The 13,894-nt window shown below is 41.7% G+C and overlaps 1 long non-coding RNA gene across 1 annotated transcript in view; it reads right to left on the reverse strand.

Annotated features, from left to right (window-relative positions):
• Positions 1–12,526: 12,526 nt before the first annotated feature.
• Positions 12,527–13,894, reverse strand: part of LOC126095715 (uncharacterized) — a 239,393-nt gene continuing 238,025 nt past the window's right edge. Inside the window, exon 3 of the long non-coding RNA XR_007521968.1 lies at positions 12,527–12,619. This is a non-coding gene — a long non-coding RNA (uncharacterized LOC126095715). The remainder of the gene's footprint in view (positions 12,620–13,894) is intronic.

The raw sequence follows: 13,894 nt of genomic DNA on the forward strand, positions 1-13,894 counted from the left end.
CGTTCAGCAACACAAAGGCCACAGTCAAGAAAAGGCACTAATTAGTGTATGAGGTAATATATTTGACCATAAGCTGTAAAGTGAACGTGACAACAAAGCACAACAGAAATATGTCGTTAAAATTGCAGTTAATTGCACTGCACTAAATCCTGGAAATTTCAATTAGTTTCGAATTAAAAACCATAGAGAAAGGAGCACACGTTTCGATGACATCTGTCCTTTGAAGGGTCTATATGACACACTGCCTGGCAAAGAATCGAAGAACCTACAGGGTGTTTCAAAAATGACCGGTATATTTGAAACGGCAATAAAAACTAAACGAGCAGCGATAGAAATACACCGTTTGTTGCAATATGCTTGGGACAACAGTACATTTTCAGGCAGACAAACTTTCGAAATTACAGTAGTTACAATTTTCAACAACAGATGGCGCTGCGGTCTGGGAAACTCTATAGTACGATATTTTCCACATATCCACCATGCGTAGCAATAATATGGCGTAGTCTCTGAATGAAATTACCCGAAACCTTTGACAACGTGTCTGGCGGAATGGCTTCACATGCAGATGAGATGTACTGCTTCAGCTGTTCAATTGTTTCTGGATTCTGGCAGTACACCTGGTCTTTCAAGTGTCCCCACAGAAAGAAGTCACAGGGGTTCATGTCTGGCGAATAGGGAGGCCAATCCACGCCGCCTCCTGTATGTTTCGGATAGCCCAAAGCAATCACACGATCATCGAAATATTCATTCAGGAAATTAAAGACGTCGGCCGTGCGATGTGGCCGGGCACCATCTTGCATAAACCACGAGGTGTTCGCAGTGTCGTCTAAGGCAGTTTGTACCGCCACAAATTCACGAAGAATGTCCAGACAGCGTGATGCAGTAATGGTTTCGGATCTGAAAAATGGGCCAATGATTCCTTTGGAAGAAATGGCGGCCCAGACCAGTACTTTTTGAGGATGCAGGGACGATGGGACTGCAACATGGGGCTTTTCGGTTCCCCATATGCGCCAGTTCTGTTTATTGAAGAAGCCGTCCAGGTAAAAATAAGCTTCGTCAGTAAACCAAATGCTGCCCACATGCATATCGCCGTCATCAATCCTGTGCACTATATCGTTAGCGAATGTCTCTCGTGCAGCAATGGTAGCGGCACTGAGAGGTTGCCGTGTTTGAATTTTGTATGGATAGAGGTGTAAACTCTGGCGCATGAGACGATATGTGGACGTTTGCGTCATTTGGACCGCAGCTGCAACACGGCGAACGGAAACCCAAGGCCGCTGTTGGATCACCTGCTGCACTAGCTGCGCGTTGCCCTCTGTGGTTGCCGTACGCGGTCGCCCTACCTTTCCAGCACGTTCATCCGTCACGTTCCCAGTCCGTTGAAATTTTTCAAACAGATCCTTTATTGTATCGCTTTTCGGTCCTTTAGTTACATTAAACCTCCGTTGAAAACTTCGTCTTGTTGCAACAACACTGTGTTCTAGGCGGTGGAATTCCAACACCAGAAAAATCCTCTGTTCTAAGGAATAAACCATGTTGTCTACAGCACACTTGCACGTTGTGAACAGCACACGCTTACAGCAGGAAGACGACGTACAGAATGGCGCACCCACAGACTGCGTTGTCTTCTATATCTTTCACATCACTTGCAGCGCCATCTGTTGTTGAAAATTGTAACTACTGTAATTTCGAAAGTTTGTCCGCCTGAAAATGTACTGTTGTCCCAAGCATATTGCAACAAACGGTGTATTTCTATCGCTGCTCGTTTAGTTTTTATTGCCGATTCAAATATACCGGTCATTTTAGAAACACCCTGTAGAAAGAGAGGAGGGAACGAAATGAATGTTGAAGGGTTGAGAGGGAATCTGTGTTGCTTCGGTTTCTACAATATCGAGAAAAATTTACAAAGAACTTTACATCGAATTCTGTGCAGTGATGAATTGCGATTCTGCCATACGTCGATGAGTATCGTAGGCAAGTATGGCGGCGACCTGCGAAGGAGTCGCATTTTTCCACTATTTGGGATAGGTTCAGCGATGTTACTTCTGTCGTCTTGGTGTCTTATCAGTATGCCGTTGCACGCCCTCTGCCCCAGATGCATGCACTCATTTGTTTGGGAAGGGTGTCATAGATGTGTAGCATACCCTCCCGCGGCGCACTGGGCGTTTAAAGTTGTAACTGGCCCTTCATACCCTCTATACTGGCATTAGGATGGAGCTGACGTCAGGGCTGGTACAACAAATGTTCTATCGGAGACAGATCTTGGTTTATCACTGGCCACAGGAGTTCCTCATCATTACGCAGACAGTTCAGAGAGATATGTGCAATGTATCGACGAGAATTAACCGTTGAAAACTGGCAACACGATATTGTCACATGAGAGGTAATACATGAGGACACTGGATGTCCGTGAGGTAATTTTCCCGGGAGGGAGGGGCGTGTTGGAAACATTGATAAGTTCACTCCCCGTTTCCTGGGTCCCTGTACTATTATGCGTATTTTAGGCGCAGTTAAGGACAACCGCACCGGTAAGCAATACTGGATCCATCTTAATCAAGTTTGGTTAGGCCACTTCTTGGGTTACCCCCGGGTTGGTGTTTGAGGGGGAGAGGTTGAGCCGAGTTGCGGCTCGCATTGGTGCCGTTGGTAGGTTGGCATCGTATAATATGGATAGTGGCGTCTCGTTTGCTTTTTGTGTTTACTGGTGCCACTACGTTTGCTAGCGTTGTCTGTCCGCGAGTGGCAGCAGCAGCGTTTATCGATATCAAGTTACTGTTGTTGTGGTCTTCAGTCCTGAGACTGGTTTGATGCAGCTCTCCATGCTACACTATCCTGTGCAAGCTTCATCATCTCCCAGTACCTACTGCAGCCTACATCCTTCTGAATCTGTTTAGTGTATTCATCTCTTGGTCTCCCTCCATGATTTTTACCCTCCACGCTGCCCTCCAGTACTAAATTCGTGATCCCTTGATGCCTCAGAACATATCCTACCAACCGATCCCTTCTTCTTGTCAAGTTGTGCCACGAACTCCTCTTCTCCCCTATTCAATACCTCCTCATTAGTTATGTGATCTACCCATCTAATCTTCAGCATTCTTCTGTAGCACCACATTTCGAAAGCTTCTATTCTCTTCTTGTCCAAACTATTTATCGTCCATGTTTCACTTCCATACGTGGCTACACTCAGAAACGCTATCCTTGCCATTGCCAGTCTACATTTTATATCCTCTCTACTTCGACCATCATCAGTTATTTTGCTCCCCAAATAGCAAAACTCCTTTCCTACTTTAAGTGTCTCATTTCCTAATCTAATTCCCTCAACATCACCCGACTTAATTTGACTACATTCCATTATCCTCGTTTTGCTTTTGTTGATGTTCATCTTATATCCTCCTTTCAAGACACTGTCCATTCCGTTCAACTGCTCTTCCAAGTCCTTTGCTGTCTCTGACAGACTTACAATGTCATCGGCGAACCTCGACATTTTTATTTCTTCTCCATGGATTGTAATACCTACTCCGAATCTTTCTTTTGTTTCCTTTAGTGGTTGGTGGTACTATCTTTGGAAGGACATCAAGTGTTTTCTTTGTCGGGTGTGTTGGTAGTTGGTTGGGACGGAGCAGCAGTGATGTCAGGCAGCGCGAGGTTATGCCGGGACGGCTGGGAAAATGCAGAATTGCCAGATCGAGGGGCTGCAGTTGCGAGAGCCACAACCTCGTTGTCCACCGGACCCAGGAAGTTTGAGCTGAGTGAACACTAACCCAGTAGTGAAACCTCCACTATTTTGAGATCACGCCGTTTGTTTGCGCGTTGTTGCTCGCAGGGTCCCTGCTGACACGAAGAGCAACGAGTGGAGTGTTTGGACTTGGCGAGATTAGTTAGCCGTCTTCAGCTTCTTATTATTAATCATTGAATTCGTTGTGTTTATTGGTGAAGTTCAACCAGCGGCATTTTTCAGCCTAGTGGGCGCTAGCGCCCCAGTTACCTGCCCTGGAGGTTAGCGTATTTTCACAGCAGTGTAGCTTTCCTCGCCTTGCCGCTGCTGTCTGGTAAGGCGTGTAGTTCGACAGCCTCCTTGATTGTGGTCCGTATATGTTGTTTCTTTTGGACTAATTTTATCGTAGTGGTTCCTTCTGTTTCTGGATGTTCTAAAACACGGGATTCTGAAGATGCAGTACTGTCCACCGCTTCCGCCTTGCCTGGGTTATTCCATCGTTGTATTGGTTATCAGATTTTAAGTAGAGTTTGCAAGAGTGTTGGTCTGCATTAAACTGTCACTAGTTTGAGCTTCCATCTGGTCAAGTGAACACAACTCTTGGGTGCCTGTCTCGTCGGTTACGAAGTTGAGCGACCTTTCCCAGGCCGATCCTAGGAGCACTGTCTGAGGCCCAATTCTCTTTTGGTTTGATCAGATTCTGATTATTGTTTTCTTTTCTTTTCTTTTTTTTTTAAAAGAAGAAGATTGTGTTTTTCTGTATTGAAAAAAAATTTAATATCTCCAAGAGAAGTTTAACCTTTAAGAATTTCCTATCCAGGCCTTCAGCCGTTAAATTGCTTTGAGTTTTGTTGGGGCCTTCAGCCGACAAATAAATTGAATTTCTGGTCCATAAGGCCTTCAGTCATGAGTGCAACTTGCTTAAGAATTTTTTAATTATACATTGTGTCTTAATACTCAAATTTGAATATTGTCTCTGCCAACCTCATTTGCAATTAGTTTCAAATAAAGTGTACGTGATTTTTTTTTTTTAAAAAAAAGAACTGAGCAACCAACAGTAACAGAGTTAGGTCAATTTCCTACTACTGCTGCTACTAGTCTCTGACGAATATTACCGAAAGTCGCCGAACTTTTGAGGCAGTAGAGTTGTGACGATTCGTGAATGAGTCGTTCATTTGAACGACTCTAAATAAAGAATCGTAAGAATCGAATCGTGATACGGACGAATCGTCGTTCAAAAGAATCGTAAGATCGATTGTGTGTTTCCAAGTCGTGACGATTCCAAGTTCCAACGATTCTTAGTACGCTATGCTATGAAGGCAACTTCCGATCATGCCGAGTCGTGCCGCATAATTACGACCGCCAGATGCTTCTGCCACTAATATTTATGTGAGAAGACAACATACTTCTAAAGTGTAGGATACAAACGTATACAGCGACATTACTTCACTGCTATTTTGCTAATTCTGTTAGTTCCACCAGTGCTTCCACTAAATAGCTGTCGTATTAGACCAATATTACAGAGCCTATATAGAGATAATATAGGCTCTCTAACCAATACATTTCTTGGTGGATTGCCGTGTAATACCATCTTTAAACAAAAGCTTTTTAATTAATAATTTCAAGTTCGAGTTTTCGAATGTTATCGTGTTGAGATTCATATTAAATTTTAGTGAAGTTATGTCGCTGTATACGATTGAATCCTACTGTTCAGAAGTATGTCGTCTTCTCACGTAAATAGTAGTGACAGTGGCAAGTTCTCAGACAAATTTAAAGCAAAATACCTATGCTTTGTATTTAGAAGAAATGAAAGTTAAGCTAAATTTGCTCTGTGGGAGGGCTGTCAGCTGCGTTATGAATTACAAGAGTGGTGTGGACTTGGAAAGACATCTTAGCACAGAAAAACATAGGATGATATGTGCCAAACCACGTCTGCCTCACTGCTAGATTTTGTTACTAAACAACAGACGTCTGTAGTTAGACACGTTCAAGCCACACACCCAAACTGGCATACCACGTAATTTTGAACCACCTTTCGCACAAATCGACTCCTCTTTCCCGGTATACTGAAATAAAACAATAGATGCAATCAAATCAAACCTGACCTTTCATCGATTAAGGCATTACACGTATAAATCGAGAATCACACTTGTAACGTCATATGCATGTTTACTCACAAATAAACTATTCTAACCCCATTGACAATTTCAGACATATCCTGCCATCTGTGAGTAAGTAGTAGAACTTTTTGGATTCCGTAAGAATCGTGCCATCGCCGACTAGAATGAATCGTGAACGAATCGTAGGAATCGATTCGCAATGTGAGGTTAAATCGTAGCAATCGAATCGCGAGAAAGAATCGTGTTGCCCAACTCTTACAGACAGTTCATTACTTGTTCTCAGGTGGCAGATCAAGATGTGATGGCCTGGTAATGGATTACAAAACGATAATTATTAATTTAATTAATCTGTCTCAGGTGCGGCGAATTCTTAATGCCGAGAGTAGTATAAACTGTTTTGCGAGAATTGGACGTTGTGTGCTATGGAAGCATATCTCTGAAATAAGTAACCAAAGATGTATATTTGAGGACTCTGTGTGAAGCGATTACAGAGATCGGACGTGTTTTATGTTGGAGAGATTTTGCTCATGTTGTGCTATTAAGTTCCACTGTGAATGTTTAGTTAGTCGATGGCACAATAAACAAAGTGAAGAAAATAATACGATTTCTAGGTGTGTATTAATTATAAAAGATTTGGCAAACATTCTTCAGATATAACCTGACGTAGATCGAGCAGAGGTGCAGTGTGGAAGGATACTGCGAGCCTGCATCTTTTCATGGTCAATATTGTTCGAGAGAATATCTCAGAAGCAATAAACTTTTCGTTGATAAAAAAGTTAGAAGCATCAATCCGTACGCATCATACAACATAGCATCTAGTTGTGCCGAACGATCTTCGTAGCGAAATAAACATTTTAGAGATTTCATGTGGAGCAGTTCCGACGAGGAGTATGAGCGAGATCGACGTTGCGGTACATATATCTAGATCTCCTGTGGTATTCAAAATCAAAGACTTATATTCTTTAGCTTTTAAAAGACTGAAGCTAAAACCTAAATAAAACCACTGGAAATCATAACTAAAAATGCCAATAAAAAATAACAAGCAGAGAAGTATATTAAACAAAATTTCTTAGATAAATAAATAAAATGAATAAAATGTATTACCATTACGATGTGCTCGGTGGACAATACGACAAACCTCCCTTGTAGCGGTCAGGCTTGGTCGACCAGATCCTTGACAACGAATATCACTGCTCTCTAGTCACCAAGTAGTCCAACATGATGTCACTGTCAAGTTGGGTTAGGTTGTTTGGGGAAGGAGACCAGACAGCGAGGTCAGCGGTCTCATCGGATTAGGAAAGGACGGGGAAGGAAGTCGGCTGTGCCCTTTCAAATGAACAATTCCGGCATTTTCCTGCAGCGATTTAGGGAAATCACGGAAAACCTAAATCAGGATGGCCGGACGTGGGATTGAACCATCGTCCTCGCGAATGCGAGTCCAGTGTGCTAGCCACTGCGCCATCTCACCCTCACTGTCAAGTCCGATTTTTCCACAAATCTTTTTATTATAGGATTCTACAAGGCTGCCCAATCACGACCGAGAATGAGGCCACTTTTAAACTTTATTATAATGTGGACACGTAATTCTGATTTTTGTAAGTAGTCGGTGTGCACGTCAGACTGAGAGCAAGTTGTGTTATTGTTAAACAGTCTTTGGTCTTACTGTGGCACAGTCCTAGTCTCTGCGCAGTCTTTATATTCTTACTTGATGTGTGAAGGTAATAGACTCATTCAGTAGTGCTACGTTGACTCGTGATGGCATCTGTCACATGAAGAAAGATTTGTTATAAAGGACACCAAGGGTGAATATTATGTACATATTGAAAGGCGATAAGAATATAAATTTTGAATAATGTTATTTTTTTGAAGAGAAGAAGTTTGAGGTAATACTAGAGCACTGCTCAGCTAGTTTTTCAGCTAGTTAACTTTGTTCGTTTGCCCAGAGCTAAGAGAAAGACCACCACACTTCTCTAAGTCGTGCTTTATCATATTAACTAATTAAGCTGCTAGTTTTTCATGGAAATCTGTACGTTGGGCACACGCTGTGTACATTGTTCACTGTGTTAAGCACATCACATCAGTGTTCAGACCAAAGTTATATGCGATCACGCGTAGTTTTACTTAGTCGCCGGCCGGAGTGGCCGTGCGGTTCTAGGTGCTACAGTCTGGAGCCGAGCGACCGCTATGGTCGCAGGTTCGAATCCTGCCTCGGGCATGGATGTGGGTGATGTCCTTAGGTTTGTTAGGTGTAATTAGTTATAAGTTCTAGGCGACTGATGACCTCAGAAGTTAAGTCGCATAGTGCTCAGAGCCATTTTTTTACTTAGTTTTCTTGAATACATACGTCATTCTAAAATCGTTGACTTGGAATATCAAATGGTTCAAATGGATCCAAGCACTATGGGACTTAACATCTGAGGTCATCAGTCCCATAGACGCATAACTACTTAAACCTAACTATCCTAAGGACATCACACACATCCATGCCGGAGGCAGGATTCGAACCTGCGACCGTAGCAGCAGCGTGGTTCCGGACTGAAGCGCCTAGAGCCACTTGGCCATAGCGGCCGGCCGCTTGGAATATCGTTTCATAGGAATAGTTACTCTACTCTTCCCATTGCTTAAAGAAGGTTTCTCATTACGCATTACCACATTGCACCATATGATTCGCTACAGTTTGAATATAGTTTGGAAATTTTATTTAAAAAGTAGAAATCTAGTTAGCCTCTGCCTGCTTGCTGTTTGCTGTTGTGCTTTCGAGAACTCTGCAACACCGATGTCTAGATGCAAGGTAAGTAGAAATTTTGATTAGGCCAGATAACTGTTTTACTTCAGTGGCGCATTTAATATAAAGACAACCTGTATTCCGACCAGTTCAGCTCAGTTCAGATTAGCTTCTGTTGAGTCAAAGGTTAGTATACGAGTTTAAGTTCAATAATAGTTTGTGCGTTCATAGTTTTGGTAATACGTGGACGTATTGTAGAGTGGAACGTAAATCTGGGCTGAATTTCATACAGAAACGCATTGTGGGTAACTTGCACTGTTAGGTGTGGAGATCGTGGTCTCACAGGAGTAGGCAGTATCTACCTGTCATTCACAATGACCATTCATCTGACGCTCTTCACTACTATTAAATCAACTTCCACGTGGGCTGACAACACTAAAAACTTACAAAACTTAAGCACTCCGGTGACCCTCTACCTGTCACAGATAACTGCAACTCTTATTTACATACCCGCCGTCACTGTGTACATGTACGAAGTTATATCGACACCAGATCACGTCTTTTGCGAACGTCATACTTTTTGTCTGGCAGTGTATTTTCTGTAAGACGCTGTTATTGTGATAGTGGCTGATATTAATATTTGATGCAAGCGTTCCTGTGGGAAAGTGGATAACGAAGTGATGAGAACGTATAAACCTGCTGCAATTTTTGTGTTCAAGCGATGCTCTTTCATTGCTTAGATTACCTTGGGTTACACTTGAAACCTATTTGAAATATAGAACATTAACCTAACTGCTGATTTTATTAGAAAATATCAGAATTATGAGATGTCACTAGGGAGAGGCGGTTACAGTTGTTCAAGTATTTTAACGTTTAGAGTAAGTGGTAATTTATGTAGGCAAAGAGAAAATGACAAATCTGAAAGCCTAATGAAATATTTGGATACCAACATCAATTTCGCAAAACTTCAATATTCCAGAAGTAACCTTCACTTGAAAGTAACGATTGCTTCTCCTTTTCTTCAACGACTAGACAGTAAAACATCATTCTTGAAAAAGAATTGATGTAGACACATGTAAGCACCGATTGACAAATCATGAGCAATAGGAGGAAGCGTAACTTTTTTAGTGACAAAAAATATTCTTTACTGCGTACCTTGAACTTGCACTCTGTTGGTGAAGAAAACGGCTAGAAAACTGTAATCAGTTTTTAATAACTATTGTTCCGTTACTGTACACCAACATGCACTGACGAGCAGTGAGGCTGAGTACCAAGCTGAATGATCATACGAAAGGAGAAACTTCGTTTCATTATTGATCTACACGTCAACTTAAATTTTGTGATTGATAAATAACAAATGACACCAAGAAAAATACAAATAATTCGTCCTTCTCACTGTGGGCTACCAGCTTCAGCTGCCGGTAGTTTTACGACAAAGCGGCGACCAAAGTAGTTGAGAACCCAATGTACGAGATAATTTAGAGTCGATTTTTCTTGCGTTACGCCCTGATGATGATGATGATGATGATGACCATCATCAGTGTTCTGCTAATTGGGTGGTTTTCACGTCGTAGTTCTCCACACTTTCTTGTCTTCTGCCATCCTCATCAGGTTCCCGTAATTTGCCTTTCCCTTGACATCGTCTATCACACTGTATCTCCTCCTTCTTTTTAATTTCCTGTCAGAAACTAGACCTTCAGAAGCGTCCGTTTGCAAACATTCCCGGCTCAACGAATGTCTCATCCACTTATTCTTCTTTTCTCCCAGAACCTACAGCAGTCTACTCTCACCAACCCTTTCCAACACTGTTTCGTTACTTATTATTTCCCTCCACATCCACGTCTCAAATGCTTCTAGCTTTTTTTCCATACTCTCGTCTCAATGTACATGTTACTGCCACAAGGAATGCCACACTCCAGACAGAATACTAGCTAGCTTTTTCCTCAGACCTTTGTGTAGTTTACAACATAATAATTTCCACTTTTTGTAGAATGTCTCCTTCGTTACAGAAATCTGAGTTTCCACCTCTTGGTGGAATCTCAAATCTTTAGTGATAGTACTTCCAAGAGATTTAAATGCTCTAACTTGGCTAATAATAGTCTTTTCTTTAGATTTGCCAGTATCCTCCCTTTGACGATCGCCATACTCTTTGTTTTTGCTGTGTTCGCTCTCACCACATATTCCATACAAGCTTCATGAGACCTTCTAGTATTTTATTTACGGTTCGTACACTTTCTGCTGCTAATACCATATCATCAACAAATCTAATACATTTATTCTCTTTCCAGCAGTACACATCTAGTTTGCCAGTTAATCCTTTCGCAATAAGAGGCAACAACCTTGTTTGACGCCCCTTCTATTGCTGCTTAATTCTCATATTTAATTTCCATTATTTATTCTTCTTCTCTTTCCAAATTATAAGTCCTAGACCAGTTTTCTCTCCTTCCAATTTACTCCTTTCCTCTTCAAAATATTCATCAGCTTGTTCCATTGTACTCCGTTTAAAGCTTTATCCAAACACAAAAAAGTATAAATTTTTCTATCTTATCGATATATTTTTCACCTACGGTTCTTAACAGGGCCAATAGCATCCCTTGTTCCATTTCCTCCTATAAATCTGAACTGTTCCACCTGAGACCGAGCGAGGTGGCGCAGTGGTTAGCACATTGGACTCGCATTTGGGAGGACGGCGGTTCAATCCCGCGTCCGGCCATCCTGATTTAGGTTTTCCGTGATTTCCCTAAATCGCTTCAGGCAAATGCCGGGATGGTTCCTTAGAAAGGGCACGGCCGATTTCTTTCCCCTTCCTTACCTAATCCGAGCTTGTGCTCCGTCTCTAATGACCTCGTTGTCGATGGGACGTTGAACAGTAATCTCCTCCCTCCTCCTCCTGTTCCACCTCAGTCAATCTGTCCAATTTGCTATATATCCTTGTGTTCAGAACCTTTAGCAGTACATTAGCTGCATGAGAAATTAGGCTAATAGACCTATGCTACTGACATTGTATCGTATTTCTCTTTAACTCAGCTGGTATCATCACTGCTGCAAGAAAGTCATCAGGCCATTCCCCTTTTTCCTACATGTCATTACAGAGATAAGCTGTTTCCTCCCTTCCCATGTTTCCCAAATTCTTCAACAATTCTGATGACCAAGTTATCGATTCCAAATGCCTACGTGCCTTCCGATTCTTCATCTCCTTGATAGCCTTTTGTATTTCTACTCTCTTTTCATCTCCTGGCACATGTTCTTTGTCTTTAATCTTGATTTCACTTCGAGAATGAAATTTTCACTCTGCAGCTGAGTGTGTGCTGTTATGATACTTCCTAGAAGATTGAAACTGTGTGGTGGATCGAGACTCGAACTCAGGACCTTTGCCTTTCGCGGGGAAATGCTCTACCATCTGAGCTACCCAAGCCGACTCACAACCCGTCTTCACACGGGAGTGCTAGTTCTGCAAGTTTCGCATGAGAGCTTCTGTGAAGTTTGGAAGGTATGAGACGAGGTATGGCAGAAGTGAAGCTGTTAGGACGGGTTGTGAGTCGTGCTTGGGTAGCTCATATGGTAGAGCACTTCCCCGCGAAAGGCAAAGGTTCCGATTTCGAGTCTAGGTCTGGCACATAGTTTTAATTTCACTTAGTATTTTCTCCATCTTATACAGATAATCTGTACATTCTTGACATCTGCTCAAAACCGCATGTGGTTATTCAGCTAATTTTCCATTCACTCTTTCTATTTCTATAATAGTCTTCCTTCTTTTACTTTCAGAAACTCCCGAGCGAGTCTGTACATCATGATGGTGAACAGTAAAAGTTAAGTTCAGCTTCACTTGCTATTTAATAATTGATCCGCTACAAATCAGAAGAGTGTTTTGTTAGTAAAGAGAAGAAGATATGTAGTTCCAGTACAGACACCTGACCAGATACTGGAGACGATCAGTACGCACGGAAGCAGCGAGAAGCAACTTACCTTCAAGTGTAAGGACTTGTAGCGTCGCTGAACTGATACTCCACACGAGTTGGGGCATTTCTCCAGCGCCAGGTCACACTCGTCCAGGTGGATCTAAAATAATAAAATGTTCTGTAAGTAGGGTAAATGACTCCGTTGCATAAAGATTATTCGGTGACAGTCTCCGAAAACTGAGTGGTAAGCTATTGAACATTTATGATATGCTGGTAGAAAATGGTAACTAAGGTTGCCAAAAATGCTTTCTATTAGGTATGACGTATTAACACACACAGTACATTTTCAAGAGGGACAGATGCACTTAACTGTAGGCCTATGTCACTAAACTCAATCTGTTGCAGAATTATGGAAAATGTTTTATCCTCACGCATTATGAGGTACTTGCGGAATGTTAGCCTCCTCTAAGAAACCAACATGAATTTCGCAGGCAGAATTCTCTGTTTCTGCTATCTTAGATATTACCTGCAAGATATTCGTCCGTAAGTCCTATAGTATACCGCGCTAGCCTCAGCAACGTAACGCCAAGACAAACATAATTCTGAATGACCAGACGAATAAATGAACCCATCTTCTCATGAAAGCTAATCAAGTGCCTTAACAATTGTATTACCTCATTCAGCTTCTCGTATGAGGGCAGAGAAGAAAATATAGATCGCTTATGCTTCTCACTAACTTATCTTCCTTCGTAAACATTGTGGGTGTGCAAAATGTGCTTAGAAACTTTCGCTAGTTTTGCGATCAGTACAGGTACTGACATTTAACCATTTTTTCAACTACTCTCACTCTGTCAGTAACCCTGCAATGCTGTTCAAATGGTAAATACTGTCTTAAAGCCATACGAACAAACTGTCTCTATCTTCTCTCCTCCTTCATTGCTTCGGTGTCGCACTGTTAACAAATATTCTGCCGCCAGCTATGTTCTGATGCAGGAAGCGGAGAGTAGCACTCCCAATTTAAATGTAAAACATATTGCTCTACAGAGCTGTAATTACAAAATATTCATCTTGTTTCTCAGAGAAAAACCAATTCATGTACAGGAATCCTGAATGTGTGTTAACCTTAGTTTTCTTTTATGTGAATCATTATGACGCCAGAAAAAAAGAAGTGAGTTTACAAGGCAAACTGTTACACTTCCAACTAATAGAACTATATTGTTATACCTTCCCGAACGTCGACACCTAATAGAAAAAGAATAATTAATGTTGCCAATTAAATGACAACAAAAAAAGAAAAATATCAGTTGTCTGACATTGGCGCAAGCCAGTGACGAAAGCTGCGTCATTTTGTAAGTTTTTTATCAGATGACAGAGATCAAAAATTGATTTCCATCTGTTGAGCAAGATGTACGAGACAGGCGACATTCCCTCGGAC

This window comes from Schistocerca cancellata, chromosome 8 (genome assembly GCF_023864275.1).
Source record: "Schistocerca cancellata isolate TAMUIC-IGC-003103 chromosome 8, iqSchCanc2.1, whole genome shotgun sequence".
Classification (NCBI taxonomy): domain Eukaryota; kingdom Metazoa; phylum Arthropoda; class Insecta; order Orthoptera; family Acrididae; genus Schistocerca; species Schistocerca cancellata.